Source organism: Sciurus carolinensis, chromosome 3 (genome assembly GCF_902686445.1).
Source record: "Sciurus carolinensis chromosome 3, mSciCar1.2, whole genome shotgun sequence".
NCBI lineage: Eukaryota > Metazoa > Chordata > Mammalia > Rodentia > Sciuridae > Sciurus > Sciurus carolinensis.
Window position 1 is genome coordinate 44484159 of NC_062215.1, and position 17631 is coordinate 44501789.

The 17631-nt window shown below is 42.3% G+C and overlaps 1 pseudogene; it reads right to left on the reverse strand.

Annotated features, from left to right (window-relative positions):
- Positions 1–931: 931 nt before the first annotated feature.
- Positions 932–17631, reverse strand: part of LOC124979318 (pygopus homolog 1-like) — a 35578-nt pseudogene continuing 18878 nt past the window's right edge.

Here is a 17631-nt window from a genome sequence, read left to right on the forward strand (position 1 = left end):
TGTGTAAGAGATGCGTATTGTCAGGGAGAGAGAAAGAAAAATTTATTCAGGGGCTAAAGAATGCAAAGAGGGAGCTCTGCTCACAAATGAACTTCGCCACTCCAGGGGGATAATGGGTTACAGATATGGGATAGGAATAATGACAGGGATATGCTGAAAAAGGGGAGGAATAATTATGTCTTTTCTGGGAATGGATGAAGAACTTCCAGACATTTGAGTGTCATCCATTTTCACTGTTTGGTGTTTGTGATCACTGTGGTTGTTTGGTGTCTTTAGCCTTGAAGTGGGGAGAAAGAAATTCTAAGTCAAGGAAACCTATATTATAATTTTGGACAAAACATACTTCAGACAATCAAAATATCTATGTGCAAAATATCTATAGAATCTGACTGAAATGCTAAGGCAACAAAAGAGGCAGAGTGCCAAGTGAAGAGGCAGAATTTTCAGTAAAAGTGGACTTCAAGTCCCTGAACAGTAATATAGATGATCATTATCACCATAACATACAAGTCAGAGGTTTTGTCTATACAAAGCTAGTATATTAAGGTCACTTACAACTCAGTGATATTACTTATCTCATTTTTTCTTTACCCCTACATACATTATTCAACTTAAGAGACAAAGACAAGACAAAAGTTGCAGTACTAATGGAAGTGAAGAAATTTTAAATGGTTTTTAAATTGTAGATGAACACAATACCTTTATTATATTTATTTACATGTGGTGCTGAGGATTGAATCCAGTGCCTCACACATGCTAGTTTAGCACTCCACCACTGAGCTACAATCTAAGACCTGAAGTGAAATAGTAATAAAAACTGAACAGTAATGTTTTGTGTGTGCATTCAAAAAATATAAAACATTAAAATCCTGTATAACAGAACCTCTGTAATACACAGATGGAAAACCCTACTTTCGGTTAATGCCTGTGATTAAGCATCACTGCCTACTGCAGTGGACCAAAAGTTTCTCTAGTGGGCATTAACTGGCCATCTTACTCATCCATACAGGTATCACAGCCCCAGACTGCTTCTGCAAGAAGCCATAAGTTCTTGTAGTCATTCCAGTACAGGTCTGATGAAACCATTTCTTTTAGTTTTTTATTATATATTAATTATAGGTGGACACAACCCCTTTATTTTATTTTTGTATGATGCTGAGGATTGAACTCAGGGCCTGTGTGCTAGGTGAGTGTGCTACCACTGAGCCACAACCCCAGTTCTGATGAAACCATTTCTGATGAGAGGCTTCACATAAGAAGGCATCCTGACTAACATTCAATTCATTTGTACAAATTCCACAAGGTTACACTATGTTGATGAATGCTCATGACAGCTTAGGTTGAGAGAGCATTTATTGCAGTTTTCAGTGGTGCAGGCACCTGCTGCACCTCTGGGTGTCTATACTTGTTCTGTGTCCTGTTTGCAAGGCTATTATTTGTAGCTTCAGTGTTACTCAAATGACTGTTTTCTTGATTTTCTGAATTGTATTTACACTTTTTGAAATTCAATATTACTCTGAGTCAGTGTATCCTCCATATTGAATGAAGGGGATGAGCAGGTGAAATTTGGTGTTTTCAGTTGCTCCTTGACTAAAGTATTGTTTAAGAGGTGGTGCTTTTGCTTGACAAAAAGTTTGTGGGAGTAGAATAAAAGAATGATTAGAAGCTGATGGAGAACTAAATTTTGAATTATTTCCAGGAATAAAATTAGATGTCACATCAGAATTAGATACTTGGATTAGATTCTATGGATGAATCTGAGGCTTTCAGCAGAATTTTATTTAAAATATCGATGAGGCATGTTAACATTCTTACTACATTATTATGAAATAGATTTCCAAATTTTGAAGAATTGTGTGACCCAAATTTGAAAGCATGAGGTGGATTAAAAACCATGCCCAAAGGATTCTGGGGAAATGGATGTGCTGAAACCTGAGTAAGAATCACAATATGGGGAAGAAATTCTTGAGGGAAATGTGAGGTTACATTCTGAATGCTATTTAACTTTCAAAGACAGGATAACAAGGGCTGAGAAACTGATTTGATGAAGTAGTGGTATAGGAAACAGTATTATCCTGCCAAATGGATTAGTAATCACTAGGTCATCAAGAGTTTGGGTTTGGTGGTGGAGCATACTCAGACAATGAAGGAATAGGGCCCTGTGTATCTGCCTTATATTTCTTCTTATACAGGTAGCTATGTTGTACAACTGGTCCTCCTAACCCATCCAGTCCACTACTGCCATCTCAAACTCTCTTCAGAGAAATGGGATCCTTCTCCTGTTCTCCTGACACTACGGACCACCATGCATGATTTCTACCACACAACCCAAGCTGTTGGAATCAGTCTCTTTGCTGTGAAAGGTAGTGGCTTCTTTCCTTGCTGGTGTGGTGATGCTTTGAGTTGCAGTCTTTAGTGGTGGTGATGTTGGCCCTAATCACATAAGTCTTGAAGTGAGCAAAAGTTTTAAACATGTACTTAATGAGAGAGAGAGAGAGAGAGAGAGAGAGAGAGAGAGAGAGAGAGAGAAATAACCATCAATTACATGAAAAACATTGAAAGGCATCATCAGGGAAATGCAAATTAAAGTCCCTGTGAAGCATTACTACACACATGAGAAATGATAAAAATTCTAAGATGACAACACCATAAGTGGTCAAGGCTAAGTTACTGGAAAATTCATGTTTTGCTGCAGGTTTTGCAAAATGGTATAAATACTTTAAGAACTTGGCAGTGTCAAAGTTGTACATGTGTTTGCTATATGAACAAGCAGTTCCAAACCCAGAAACTTATGCAATATAAATGAAAAGAAGTATACAAAAAATTGTACACGAATGTTCATAGAAGATTGAATCATAATAGCCCCACACTGAAAATAAGTGAAATTTCTGTCAATGGGTGAATAAATTGTGGTGTGTTACTATGGTGGGATGCTACTAGCAATAAAAGAGAATAAAATACTGACATACACTGCAAGAATTCATCTCAAGACTGGTAACTGAAAGAAGATAGGCTCAGAAAACCTATATAATTCCATTTGTATGACCTCCTAGAGGAGAAAATCCTGATCCACATTGACAAGAGTCATCTTTATGGCTTCCTGTAGACAGAATTGGCAAAATTGTCTAGGAAAGGATAGAAGATGGATGTGGGTGACAAAAATGTTCCATGTTTGGGTTTTGTTAGTGGCTATGCAGGTATACAAATTTGCAAAACTCACAGAAATGTGAGGTTCAACTGGTACAATTTGTGATATATAACCTATGTGTCAATAAAGGAGGTAAGAACAATTGGGTTCAGCCAAACAATACTTGTGAAGAAATATACAGTGTTAAATATAAATCTTGGCAAAAAAGAAATGTACAACTGTGAAATCTATGATTAATATACTCTAGGATTATCTGTGATTTCATTCCAAGAAGCTAGAAACAGAACAGGGAATCATATCCAAATAGGAGACAATTAAAGAACATATTAATGAAAAAGAAACTAGCTGTATAATATATCAGAAATGGTATTGGCAAAAACTAATAAAATGTTATGTGTCTATACAACTTAAACACACAAAAAGAGCCTACGCAAATATTACCCAAATATTACGAAGATGAGAGCTGAAAAGGGGAGTATTACTCAAGTCACACAGATATTTAAATTGTAATAATAAACATCATGAACTATTTAAAGCCCCAAATTATGATTTAATAAGATATGGACAAATTACAAAGAGGTAAACAAAAAATCTACACAAGGATAGAAAATTTCAATAGTCTATCTAGTCAAAATAGTTGAATTCATAATTTAAAATTTTCCTACAGAGAAGCTGTACCTGCCCTGCAGATTCACAGGCCCAGCAGGGCTTCCCATCTACCAATGCATGAGAGCCTCCATCTTGGGACACCTCTGCTGCCATCTTGGTTTACCTCTGCAGCTGCCACCATCTTCAGTGGGGGCAGCATCCCATCTTGGAATTCCAGATGGAGACTAGAAGCCCAATATCAAGGTACCTACAGGTTAACTGCTGCCACCACTACCAACTAAGCACATGGCCACTTCCACTTAGGGATAACAGCCAGGGCCTGAAAGATCATCACCAAGGTCCCTGCAGGCTTATTTATATATGAGGTCTCCCTGTTAGACGTGCTGATAGCCACCATCTTACTTCAGAGGTAGAAGAGAACCTTGCAAGGGATTGTTAGGTTTGAAGAGGGTGTGAGAGCATCTTGAGTGTGGCTTACCCAACCAGACTGGCACCCACCAAGATTCCAGAGATAAGTCAGGCAGCACTTGCTGGGACCCAACACCAGCCTGGTCCATGACTCTCCCCACCCACACAGCATTCACTGAACACCTGGGCCCTCCAGTTTGGCAATCACCAGGGCCCTCTGGCTCCTCAATCCCCACTCTCCCAACCACCCCCTAGCCACCAACATGTCCCAGCACTTGCAGCTATGTGGCTGGCCCGCAGCTCTCAATGCCTGGTCCTGATTTGCTCAATAGAGAACAATTTTCTGTGACAGTCACATAGATCCTGGACCTCAGGCCCCAGGACCTCAGGGAGAGAAGTTCCTGATTGGGAATTTGAAAGGGCGGAGGCAGGAGACATACAATTTAGAGACTAAATTACGAAGATGAGAGCTGAAAAGGGGAGTATTATATTACTCAAGTCACACAGATATTTAAATTGTAATAATAAACATCATGAACTATTTATAGCCCCAAATTATGATTAATAAGATATGGACAAATTACAAAGAGGTAAACAAAAAATCTAGAAAATTTCAATAGTCTATCTAGTCAAAATAGTTGAATTCATAATTTAAAATTTTCCTACAGAGAAGCTGTACCTGCCCTGCAGATACAAGCAACAGTATGTGTTGGTGAGGATGTGGGGGAAATGTACACTCATATATTACTGATGGGAATGCAAATTGGTGCAGCCACTCTGAAAGGCAGTGAGGAGATTCCCTAGAAAATTGGGAAAGGAACCACCATTTGACCCAGCTAATCCTACTCCTCAGTCTATACCCAAAGAACTTAAGATCAGCATACTACAGTGATGCAGCCACACCAATGTTTATAGCAGCTCAGTTCACAATAATTAAGCTGTGGAACCAACCTAGATGCCCTTTAATAGATGAATGGATAAAGAAACTGGTATATATACACAATGGAATATTACTCAGCCTTAAAGAAGACTAAAATTATGTCATTTCCAGGTACATGGACAGAGTTGGAGAATATCATGCTAAGTAAAAGAACTGAATTTCCAAAAACCAAAGGCCACAGGTTTTCTCTGATAAGTGGATGATGATACATAGGTGATGATTGGAGGAACTTTGGATTGGGCAGAGGGGAATGAGGGGAGGTGTGGGAGCAGGGAAGTTGCAAGGATGGTGGAAGGAGATGGACGTTGTTACGCTATGTACATGTATGATTGCATGAATAGTGACTCTACATCCTGTACAACTGGGGAAATGATTCATTGTGTACAATGAATTGAAATACATTCCTCTATCATGTATAGCTGAATAGAACAAATTAAAAATAATAGAATAAAAATAAATAAATTTTCCTACAAAGAAAACTGGCTCATTTAAGCCAACTGTAGTACCAATAATGTCAATCTTACACAAATTTTTACAGAGAACCAAAACCAAACACAAAACAAGGAAAGGAAAGAAAGAAAATGAAATAATTCTCAATTCTTTTTATGAACCCACCATAATGTGAAATCAAGTCTGGTAAAGCTATTACAGTAAAGGAAATAGTACAGAAACATCACATGGTACTCCACAGAGATGGACAAATTTTGTGCATCAGGTAAATTTAAAAATTATAAAACACAGAAAAGGAATCATGTAAGACAATATGAAGAGACATAAAACCCTATATAAAAATTAAAATTTGACAAATCTTGTTCTAAAGTAAATTAAAAATATAACACATAATGTCTGAATGGAATCAAATTCAAGAATACAAAGTTGCTTTAACATCCAAAATTAAGTCCCCATAGCTGGTCATGGTGGTGTATGCCTGTTAATCCCAGCAGCTTGGGTGGTGGAGGAAGAGGGCTTGAAAGTTTTAGGCCAGCCTCAGCTATGTTAAGAAAACCCTGTCTCAAATTTTTTAAAAAAATGGTCAGGTTTTGTAGCTCAGTGGTAGAGTGCCCTGGGTTTAATCCCAGCAGCACAAAAATAAATCCTCATAGACAAGATTTGAGGATATTGGGCTAAGTGAAATATCACAAAAAAGACAAAAGTATGATTCTCCTTATATTAGGTAGCTAAAATATTCAAATTTGTAAGACAGAAAATAGACGGGTGGTTCCCAGGGGCTGGAAAGTGGGGTAGAGAAGGGTGAATAATTGTTTAAGGGTGGTGACTTTGAGTTTGCAAAATGAGTTTTGGGCATGGATGGAAGTGATGGATACACAATATGAATGTCAATAACAGCACTGAAATGTATAAAAATAGTGGTCACATGACGAAATTTAATGTTATATGCATTTCACCACAATTTAAGCAAATTGAAAAAAGTCAACGCATTTAATTCAGTCACATTAATAGAATGAGAAGAATCCTTCTCAGAGTTGCAAAACAAGATTTTAATGAAATTCAACACCTGTGCATGATAATAAATCTCAGAAAACTAGGATTTGAAGGAATTTCCTTAATGTGATAGACATTATCTAAAATGTACCTTATCTCATACTAATGATAAAATGGTTCATTTTCCTTTAGATTTGGAGAAAAAAATGCAAACATGCAAAAATGTCTACTATCTCTACTTCTGGAGATCCTAGCCAGTGCAATGAAGAAAAAAATGGTATAATGATTATTAAAGTATCATTGATTTCTATAAACACAATTTCTGTCTATGATAAAGTAAAAACCAAAAGGTAGAGAGTACAAAAGAGTGCACAAACTAGTATAATTAAGAAGTGAATTTAGCAAGGTAACTGGTTATTAGGCTGACTTTCTAAAAAGCATGTACAAATATACACATACATACAAATATATTGTTATATATATTGGAGCACAATCAGAAAATAAAATTTTAAAAAAGCATTTAATATATCAAAAACATCAAGGACAACCTAAGAAAACCACAACTGAAAATATAGCAAAGTTTCTGAAATTGAAAAAAAAGGGAAGACTTTTGCATAGCTAAAACAGAAATTAGTGATATTCAAATAACTACAATAAATTCAACATAAGCTGCCCATGAGATGAAAGTGTCAATATTGTTACTATGCATGTGGTAGGTTTTGAGACAATATTACCCCGTGTTGAATAGTTTTGTTAAAGAAGTTTTTGTGAGAGAGCCTTTACTAGTAACATTTATTAGGGGTGCTGTTGTGGCCAGGTAATGGGGAGCCTTCAGGGATAAGCAGAGGCAACAGTCTTTTTGATAAATGGGAGTTTAGATCTTTGAGAAGGTGGTGAGTTTTGTTTAGGATCTGAGATATATAGCTGAGGGTCTAAATCATGTGTCTTACTTGATTTGAGTCTAGATAAGGGTCAGGGGGCTGGTTTAGTTTCCCAACAGGTGGGGCCTGAAAATTTGGGGCAATCTTGGTCTGGGAATTCCCAATATTCTCAAATTGTTATGTTTCTTGTTCAGTATATCCTCCTACATGTGCAACAGGGAATAACCTTTTCTACCAGGTAACATTTGCTTGGCATTTTAGTGTAAATAGAGGTACAAGGGCACATTTGTGATTTTGTCATCCCTTTTCTGTCTGGAGAAGCAGACCCTGGGGGAATAGAAACAGGTGGGGAACATATTCTTCAGGAGGAAGTGCAGCAGAGCATGGAGGGCATGTTGGTCCTGTTGCATAGGTTTGTCCCTCTTGGATGCAAAAACCATGGAGGCCTGCTTTAATACATGTATCCAGTCTGTTGTTCCAGGAGGGAGAAATGTATTTCTGACAGGTCCATAGTGGAAAAGGACTGGGACTCATTGTCCCAGGACTTAGTAAGACACAAGTCATTACAAAAAGCAGCAGATTCCCCTTAGTAGGCTTAGCACGCTTAAGCAAAAAATGGCTAGAGCAACCTCCTTGAATCAATTGCACTCATTTGGGCTGTTGCAGTGAGACCTATGAATAATAGCAATTAATGTTGTAAGTCCTAGTCCAGCAGGGTGACATTGTGACCACTGCCCCAATTCATCCCCCATTGAATTCCTCAAGCTTCCATGGAGGATTGACTAGTCAGCCTTCGGGTTTGTGACTGGAGCAAGGCTGTAATTTCCTGGGTTATGTCTGCCGTGTGGCCTCTGGAGTGTTGGTCTGAGTGGGTTACTGGGGTTGGCCTGAGATGTCCAGGAGGTAGATTTCTCAGTATCAACTGTCTTTTTAACTGGAGAGTGGTATGTCCATGGGCCTATTCCTGCCACTTTAATGGCAGTGAGAGAGGTTAATATAATAATATGGGTGCGTTGAAGTGGCTCCTTCTTCCAATTTTTATTCCATACAGAGTCTCTGGGCTGGTGTGGGTGCACGTGAAGTCTGAATGAGTGGGGTGGGGGCTCTCCTGAACCTCTGTAAATATCTGATGAAGAGTCTTTCCTAGGGCCTGGAACTCACCTAGCTAATGGGAATTCCCTTCTTAGTTTACTTATTGCAGGTGGGGGTCTCCCAGACAGGATCTCAAACAGGGAATACCCTGTGCTTCCATCTGTACGGTGGACCTGGAGGAGAGCCATAGGGAGGAGATCTACCCTTGAAGTCCCTGTTTCCTGAGAGAGTTGAGCAAGTGTGGTCTGTAGGGTGTGGTTCATACATTAAACTTTTCCTAAACCCTGTGGGTGGTAGGTGGCATGTCGCTTCCTTTTGATTCCCAATATTAGGGTGATGCCCTGAGTAACTTCCTGATGAAGGTGGGTCCCTTGTCTGACCTGAAGATCAGGGCCAGGCTGTCTGTGGGGTTATTTATTTTAACAGAGCTTTAGTCACTTCTCAGGTCAATTCTGTTTAGGTGGGTATGGCCTCCACCCATCAGGTATTGGTCTCCTTTGGTTGGGAGTCTACCTCTGTGTCTTCAGAAGGTGAAGAAGTCCCAATGACCTGGAGCCCTGACGCTGAACTGGCTGCTGGTGAGCCTTATTTTGAGCACATTACATACCTGTGACTGGCTGCACTGAATGAAAATGAAAACAGCACTTCCAATTTTGTGATAATCCACTGAAGACAATGTAGAGAGAACTGTGTAGGACTAAACCCTTGTATTAGAGAAAACTTTCTTTCTTTCAGCCATGTATTGGAGTTTCCAGAAGGTTGTCACCTGCTTGGTTTATTCCTTGGTATTTTATCCTTTTTAAGCATGGAACAAATGGAATTCCTTTTTACCATTCATATTGTTCATTGCTAGTATATAGAAGAGACCATGGATTTTGTGTGATGATCGAGTCCTCTGCAACTTTGCTGACTTCCTGTGCTGGCTTTGGTAGTGTGTCAGTGGATTCTTTGGAATTTTCTGCATGTAGTATCATATCATCTGCTAATAGGGCCTTTCTTCCTCCTTTCTGATTTGAATTCCTCCTATCATTCTCCTTCTTGCCTCGTTGCTCTGGCCAGCAGACAGTCCAGTGCTGAGGGGCAGTGGTTCAGGAGGTGTCCTTTTGTTCTTCTTGTTCTTCAGGGAACAAGGGAATTCCCTTCTCTTTCTACTGTGATGTGAGTTCTCAATCATGAGACATTAATTTCTTAAAGGCTTTGTTTCCATTTTCAATATAGAAACTTTGGTGTTTGTGTGTTATTGTGACTGGTGCTGATTCCTAAAGCAAAAGTTCCAATCAGAGTCATTGACGATGCTGGAGGAAAGACTGCCATCATTGTGGTGTAGAGACCATAGCTTGTTTATTATTGTTAATTGTGGTAGGTACCATTGTAATGCTGTTAACTTGTTTATTAACTGTGCACATATGAAAGTCCTGGGGGTGGTGATGTGGCCAGGTAAGTCTCACCTGAGTTGGTGCCTTGTGTTAAAGATTTTCTTTGGCTTAAAAATGGAAAAAATGCTATTTTGATAATTTATTAAAAGACTGATCATTGCTCAGTTAGTTAAACAATGTACAGGTGCTTGTTGGTGATAATACAGAAAATTGTTTTACAATTAACGTAGGGTACAAAGTTGACAACTATTTGAAAACACATGTCAGAGGCTTGGGTTTTTGTTCAGGAGCACAGTGTATGTTTAGCATGCAGGAGGCCCTGGGTTCCACACCCAGCATCACACACACACACACACACACACACACACACTCACTCACTCGCCTCCCAGAAATCACAGATTATCTACCACTTTATAAAACCAATGCACACAAAGAGTACCCTTGCTGTCTATTAGTTTAAAGAAGATGACAATGAGCACCTGTGAACTCATTACTCCACTTGACAGAGCACTGCATCCTGGTGCCCTGGAAGCCGAACATACGCTTTCTCTAGGCTCTTTCTTCTCCCACAGAGAGTGTCAGTACCCTCAGAATTGTCCATTATTGTCCTCATTATTCTTTACATTCTATGGTGAGAATGTGTTTCTTAGTCTTTATGATTTTGCTTGGCTTGTTGTTGATATGACTGTAATGATTTCTCTGGATACTCTTTTGTTGAGGACTATTTTTGAGATTTGCCTACTCAGTGACATGGTGCTGGAAATTATTATTTTTCTCTGTTGTATGATCTTTCTGGTGTAACTGTGACACACACAATTTATCTGTTCTCTAGGCAGTAAATATAGAGGAGATTTAAATTTTCCAAATAATACTGCTTTGAACAAGATGACTGTAGGCTTAAGGGCACCCCTGACACCTCAGAGAGATTCTTAGCAAGTGAGTAAGACTCAATCTCAAATTGAAAAGGAAAAGGACCAGGGATGTAGCTCAGTGGTAAAGAACCACTGGATTCAACACCCAGCAGCAAAAAAGATGAAAATAAAAAAATAAATAAACTTAGACCTGTGTGGCATTTACCCTGTGAAGGAAAATTCATCAGCCCCCTTCCAAAATTATGTGACCAATGAAAAATCGGACTGCACTTATTTGAGAAATGCAGGCATATCACATATCACAGGGTAGACTGATGAGGGGTTACTGGGGACTAGCAGAAGGGGAGGGGAGGGGAGGGAGTGGTTATGGGTATTGTTCTGGATTACATAGTGGTGATTAGTGAACAGGTTAGAGACTGTACTTACTGCCAATTAAGTGAGTCTTTTAAAAATGAAAAAATCTTTAATTGTGTAAGAAGCTAATTTGAACTAAGATATAAATACATAAAATTAATATAATGAAAAAAGAAATGGTAGGAGAGGGTAAAGGCAGCACTGGGGTGGGAACAGGTATAAGGAGGCACTCAGTGGGTGTTGCTGGCTGAGTGGCCAGCAGGAGGTGCTGTCCTGGAGCTGCCATTTCAGGTGTTTTCAGTTGTAGGTCTCCATCAGGTGGTGGAGGTGGTGGAACCAGAGGGGACCCTGTAGCTGCAAGAGGAGTAAAGGTTGCCAATTATCCATGTTCCTTCCAGGGTGAAAATACTTCTCACTGCATTTCACAGAGCTCTGCACAGGAACCCCCCACCTCACCACACTTGGAAGTGTTCCCAGAATGCATGTAGACAATGATGGCTCTGCTGCTTATTGATCCTGCCCTGCCTGTGTTTCTGGAAGATCTGCTCTGCATTTCCTGCACCGTCCCATCCTCACATGCTCACACCCACCACGCCAGACCTCTTCACCTTCAGCCTCTTCCTCCATGCACTCTGGGTTTTCTATCAAGGCTTTTGTGGCCTTTGTCCTCCATGTCAGGGCCTATTACGTATATGTAACTGTAGATATTTCTGGGTGGATTGTGAATCAGCTGCAAGCCACAGAGTGAGGAGACCACCCTAGAGGGGAGGGGGGAAGCAGTGTAAGAAGCCTGGCCTTTTCTACCATGAGATCAATTTTCTTGCATCCTCTGTTCAGAGGAGTAGGCTGAGGCACAGGGAGGTACAGGGCCAGTTCCAGGACTCATAGCTGGATGTGACCCTGTCATTCTGGGCAGGGCTCACCTTCCCAACATTACTTCCATCTTCTGGTGGGTGCTGGACATGGAAGAGGAGTAGTCATCCTGCAAGACTGACTCCAGGGTCTCTTTCATGCTCCCCCTGGAGTTTGCCTGGAACACACATAAAATACTGGTATCATCCACCTCTGTAGCCACCTCTCCCTTCTGAGGTGGAACATGGAGGAGACATAGAGTCAGTGTCCACCCTGTGACCCACCAGAAGTGTCTGGGGATGGTGTTCAGTGCAAAATCCAAAGCCCTAAGGAGCTTGTCCCAGGAGGAGAGAAGAGTCCCAGCAGAACAAAGGCTGGCAGAGTTCAAAGAGGAATTGCCCAGGGAATAGTTAGACACAGTAGTGGCTTGAGCTGACCAGAGGTGGTAGCTCCATGCATTAGGAGCATCATCCCATGAGTCCTACCAGAACATCACTTTCTGGAGATGAGAAAACAGGCTCAGCCCAGACAGGAGGTTCCCAAGTTGAGGATGCCTAGGACATTCTCTGTGGTGGTGTTAAAATTACTCCAGGAGGGGATGAGGTCTAGGTGCCACAGTCCTGAAAGGCTGAATGGTTGTGGGAACTGGGCCCACCTGGAAGGTGGTGAAGCCCAGAGAAACCCAGCTCCAGCTCTAGAGTCCAGGGTGTGTTTTTTGAGAGAGCAAGTGACAGAGAAATGGACCAAGTGGCAAGACTCCCTTGATGTTTGGGCTAAACAGAGCCCTACTAATCCTGATGATGTAGAAGATTTGGAATGTTGAACAGTCAGGTCCCTGCCATCTGGACACCTGGGTCCAGGAGTACAATCAGCTGAATGGTGGAAAATCATCAGAGGAAGGGAAGTGAAAGAGTGTCAGTGTTGCTGTGTGATGTTGTCATGTGGACAGTGAGCTTGCATGAGATCAAGGCCAAGGATGGCAGAGTGGGTGGGGATGGGTGAGGAGCTGGTGCTCAGATCCTAATGGTTTAGGACTCTCCCCCTGAACTTTCTATGCCTACACAAAACATGGGCGGGTGGTGTCTAGGCTTAGTGTCCCCCTCTGTTCTTCTCTCGGTCCTGGTTGTGGAGTGCCCTCTGCTCCCACACTCGCCCTGAGGCCGAACTCCTTCCAACTGGTTCTTGCCCTGGCTCTTCCACCATCATATTGGAGCTGAAGCCCCTCCTCCAGTTCTGTATGAGATCCTGCAGAGAGCAGGTAAACAGAGAGCCTGGTAACTGGCAAGGAGCTACAGGACCTGCCTGAGCTCTGTTCAGGCTGTTTCTGCCCCTTTTTTCTTTCTTCTCCCAAACCTCATACAGACCCTGTGTCCCAGAGTTCTACCCTAGGAGGACAAGGGATGATACTGGGAGCCCAGAATGAACCCTGGACACTGCCAATCTCCAACTGCCACCCTGTCCTGGCAATGACCATGATAGGACACGTGGCTTACTGTCTCCGACCACCTGCTCCTGCCTGAGCTCCCTATTTCCCAAACTCAGCTGGAAGGCATTGTAGGGGTACTCATGGTGGTGGACTGTTGTGTGTTCATTTCCCCTGGGTTGATGAGTTTGGGGCCTTTTTCTTTTCCTGACACATGGTTAGAGGTGCTGGGATTGGGAAAGCAACCAGCACCCCATTCTTTGTAACAGATTCTTCCTTTAGGATGTTCTGGGGCTGGTACCTGGAGAAGGGGCCATGCAGTCAGAGAGGAAAGTATGTCTGTGGGTCCTCCTCGAGTGTTGTCCCCTAGGTATGCAAGAAAACATATTGGCTTGTGAAATGTATTTCACCAAATGAGCTGGGGAGGAGGCTGTTGCTAGAATGTGGGTGTCTGGTTATGAAGTTGAAAGTTCTATTTGAATCTATCACCAAGGAAAGGAGGCCATGTCTTGGGGTCTCTGACCTGATGCCTCCTCAAGATACAATTACATATGTGCCTCTAGGCTACTGTTGAATCTCCTCCAGGACCATGACACTTCCATATGTGTACAGACATCCCCAACACTGTCCACCACATTCCTTGACAAGCCTGGGTGCAGCTTGGTCGCAGACTGAGTAGACAGACCTGGGTCTAGACCCAGATCTTTCTCCTATCCTCTCATGTGACCTTGGCCAAGTCATCGTCTCTCTCAAGTCTTCCCCAGTCTCCCATCACACAGTGGGGTCATCTTAGCATCTGCTTCCTAGTGTTGTCACCAGGCATTTGTGGGATAGCACATAGAAAACCTTTTGCCACCTGTGTGTAATGAACAGAAATAGAGATAAAATATACTAATTGCTGGAATGTCACATAGAATAGAGCTAAAATCAGGCCTACTGTCCCTTTTTATGACTTTGTAACAATGTCCTTTTCTTTCTTGGCTGCCTTTTCTGTCTGCTTCAAGAGAGAGTTGAAATGCAATTAGTACAGATATCCTCATCTTCCTAGGCCTTTGTGTTGCTTCCTATTGTCTTCAGATTCAGACCTAGGTGCCCCAACCAGGCCCGAGCATTGGATATATTGCTTAGCAACTCCCAACTCCCCTCACCCTGGTGTGCACATCTAAGAAGTCCCCTCCCCTTCAGTGTGATCTGGGTTTAGTGTCTCCCTTGTGACCTCTGGAGCATGACAAATGTTCATGTGGTGACACCTCCAAGGTTTACTGATTAATGACTGTGGCTAACATCTTGCCCCCCTTGCTTGTTTCTTTCTTCTTCTTTTGGTGTCATTTCCTTGTTCCTCTCTCCCTGGGATCTCTGGCTCTGTGGAAGCTGCTTCTCTCTTCTGTGCCTCCTAAGGAGAGGCTCATGAGTCTTAGGACAGAGATGGCAACAGATGAGGAGAAATGAGGCTGTGTTTTAGTGGAGTCCAGCCAGTAACCCTGTGACTCAGCTCAGAGGCAGACCTTGTCATAACAGCTTCAGCTGATAAAGTGGCCCAACCCTCATGGGATACAAGGCAGAAGCCCCAGCAGTGACCTCTTGCACTTCTGATCCAAAACAAATTGAGAGCACAAATGTTTGTTTTTTCATCTACTGTACGTGTGTTAATCCTTGAAACAGTGTTGGGTCACTGTACAGTCTGTCAGTGCCCAGAACCTGCCACAGCATGGTCCATCCCTCCCCTTCTCTCCTCCTGGGCTTCCTTCAGTCACACAGGCTGCCCTCCCACCTCCTCTCTGGACAACTCACTTCTGTCTTTGAATCTGTCAATATTTGATCCTCCCTCTGTGTGCAGGGCTGGATCTCACTTGGCCCTAGGTCTAAGGATTGATTCATCTCAGTGAGACACCTCTGTTGGCTTCATGTAGTGACTGCAGCACCTCCCATAGAACCCCATGGTTTATTTACATGTATCACTTAGTCCTTTCTTCCAGTTCTATTACTCTAGTGCTTTGTCCCTTTATTTCTCAATTTGAGTTCTTGTGGGGCAGGGACCATATTGGTCTCTTGCTTTGCAGTTCCCAGGCCTAACTCAGCACATGAAACAAGGTAAGCATTTGGGGCATTGTGGTGGAATAAATGGGAGGCTCTTGGAATTTCTTGAAACAGGTTCCTGTCACTGAGCAGCTCAGATAGTGGAGATGGATGCTCTTAATAGGAGGTACAGTTCTGTGTGGTGGCAGAGGAATGGCCCCAGAGCCCTCTGTTGGCTCTTTCTGGTTGCAGGTGTTCAGTAGAGTACAGAGGGCTCAGTTTTCCTCAGGTAGTTAGTGATCACCCTGCCCTGGTGGAGAAAAAACCACCATAGGAAACAGGGCTTTTCTTAAGTTACTCTTAGGCCTCAATTTACAAATTGTCTGAGGCCAAACTCAGAGTCTGAAGGTTCCAGGGTCAACAGAGGGACATTCTCTTTTCCCTACTGACCACAATGGCCCTGGAGTCCATTCACCTCCTGACATCTTTTCACCAGAGCGAGGGCAAGGACCTTGATTCCAGTTCTACATGAGACCCTGAGGCTCCAATGAGGTGGTCATTCCACCCCCTGAGCATGAGTCGTTCACAATCCACAATTCTGCTTGACCCCACATTCATCTTCCTATCTTCTGTCTTCTATGAAGTCCTCCAGTGGGCATAATCCTTTTCCCAAAATTCAGAGCACAGTATCACACCAGGAGTAAACTGAGACTGGTGAGCCTGCCGGACTCTTGTGATGACCAACTCCAAGTTCCAAAATATGTAGGAAAGCAAACTCAGGCCTTCTTTCCTGTAGTCCCTCCTCGCAAGGCACTTGTTTTTGTCATGTGCCCAGGCTGATGAATATAGGGCCCAGACCACAGCCTCTTTTTTCTGTCTTGGATGGTTTTCTCTTTGTTTTTTGGCTCAACTCTGGATCAAAGCCAGGGCCCCACCCATGCCAGGAAGCCCTGTGCCACTGAGCTACACCCAGAGCCACCCTAATTACTCTCTTTGGGATGGCCCACATCCCTGGGAATCTTAGGGACACCCTTAAATTGAAATCCTGGCATCTCTCCCCCTTCCGTATTCACAGGCTGGGTGGGGTTGGGCAGGTCTGTGCTTCAGGGTCCCTTGTTACTGTCCTCCCAGGATGAATGCAGCTGCACTGTGCTTGGTTCAGCCTGTCCTTCTCCTCATAGCCTGTGTGAGCTACAGATAGCATATTCACGAAAATAATGCCACACCACACATGCCCAGGTCTCCCATCATTCCTGAAGTGTGTAGCACTGTACAGGAGGAGTAAGTAGCTGAAGAATCCTCTAACATTGTCAGTCCAGGAAGCAAAAGAGAAAGAGGTGGGGCAGGGTCATAATATCCCCTTTATAGAATGTTCCTATTGACCTGAATTTTTTTCAGTGGTATCCCTCTTAGTGGTATCACACCATGTCCTGATAGCACCTTAGTCTGGTGACAAGACTGAAATGGTTAAAACACTTGGACCTTTCTAACTCTTATCCAAGCCATAGCATTGGCACTGTCCACAGTGGCATCCACAGACCACTGTGAAAAGAAGACATAATGTGCTAGACCCCCTTTTTAAAATAAGGACAGTGCCCAATGTGTTGAGTATAATTTTGTATGTCATACAAACAGAAAATCATTGTAATAAATAGTGGAATATTCATGAGATGCTGGTGTTGAGGAAGGAGCAAACCGAGTGAGTATGAGTAAAAGCCTGAGCTAAAACATGCATTTTGAATTTTTTTAAGATGGCATAAGAGAGGAGTTGCTCTCCTGAGTGAAACCATGAAACAGGAGAGGTAGCTTCTCAGTGAAGTGGGTGAACAAAAAAAAAAAGCAAACAACAAACAACAAAACAAAAAACCCCAAAAATGATGGTCTTTACTGGAAGGAATCTAACACTGAAAATTGAAAGCAGTTTGGGCACTCAGAGTTTGGACATTATAAAATAAGGAAGAGATCTCCAGTGGCACAGCCAGTGCTGTGGTCAGGCTAGAAGAACCAGCCAGAGCAGTCCATCCATGAAAAACATGGAGGATAAGGGAATTAAAGAAACCTGCAGAGGCGAATCCAAGATGACGAACTTGAGGAGGCTGCATTCCTTGTTGCTTCATAACTCGAGTTTCAAGCAGAGGATATCTGTTTCTCTGTGAGGCAGTTTTTGCTACATATTGGTCCCCTACTGTTTACCCCACTTGTCTACTGTGATCACCT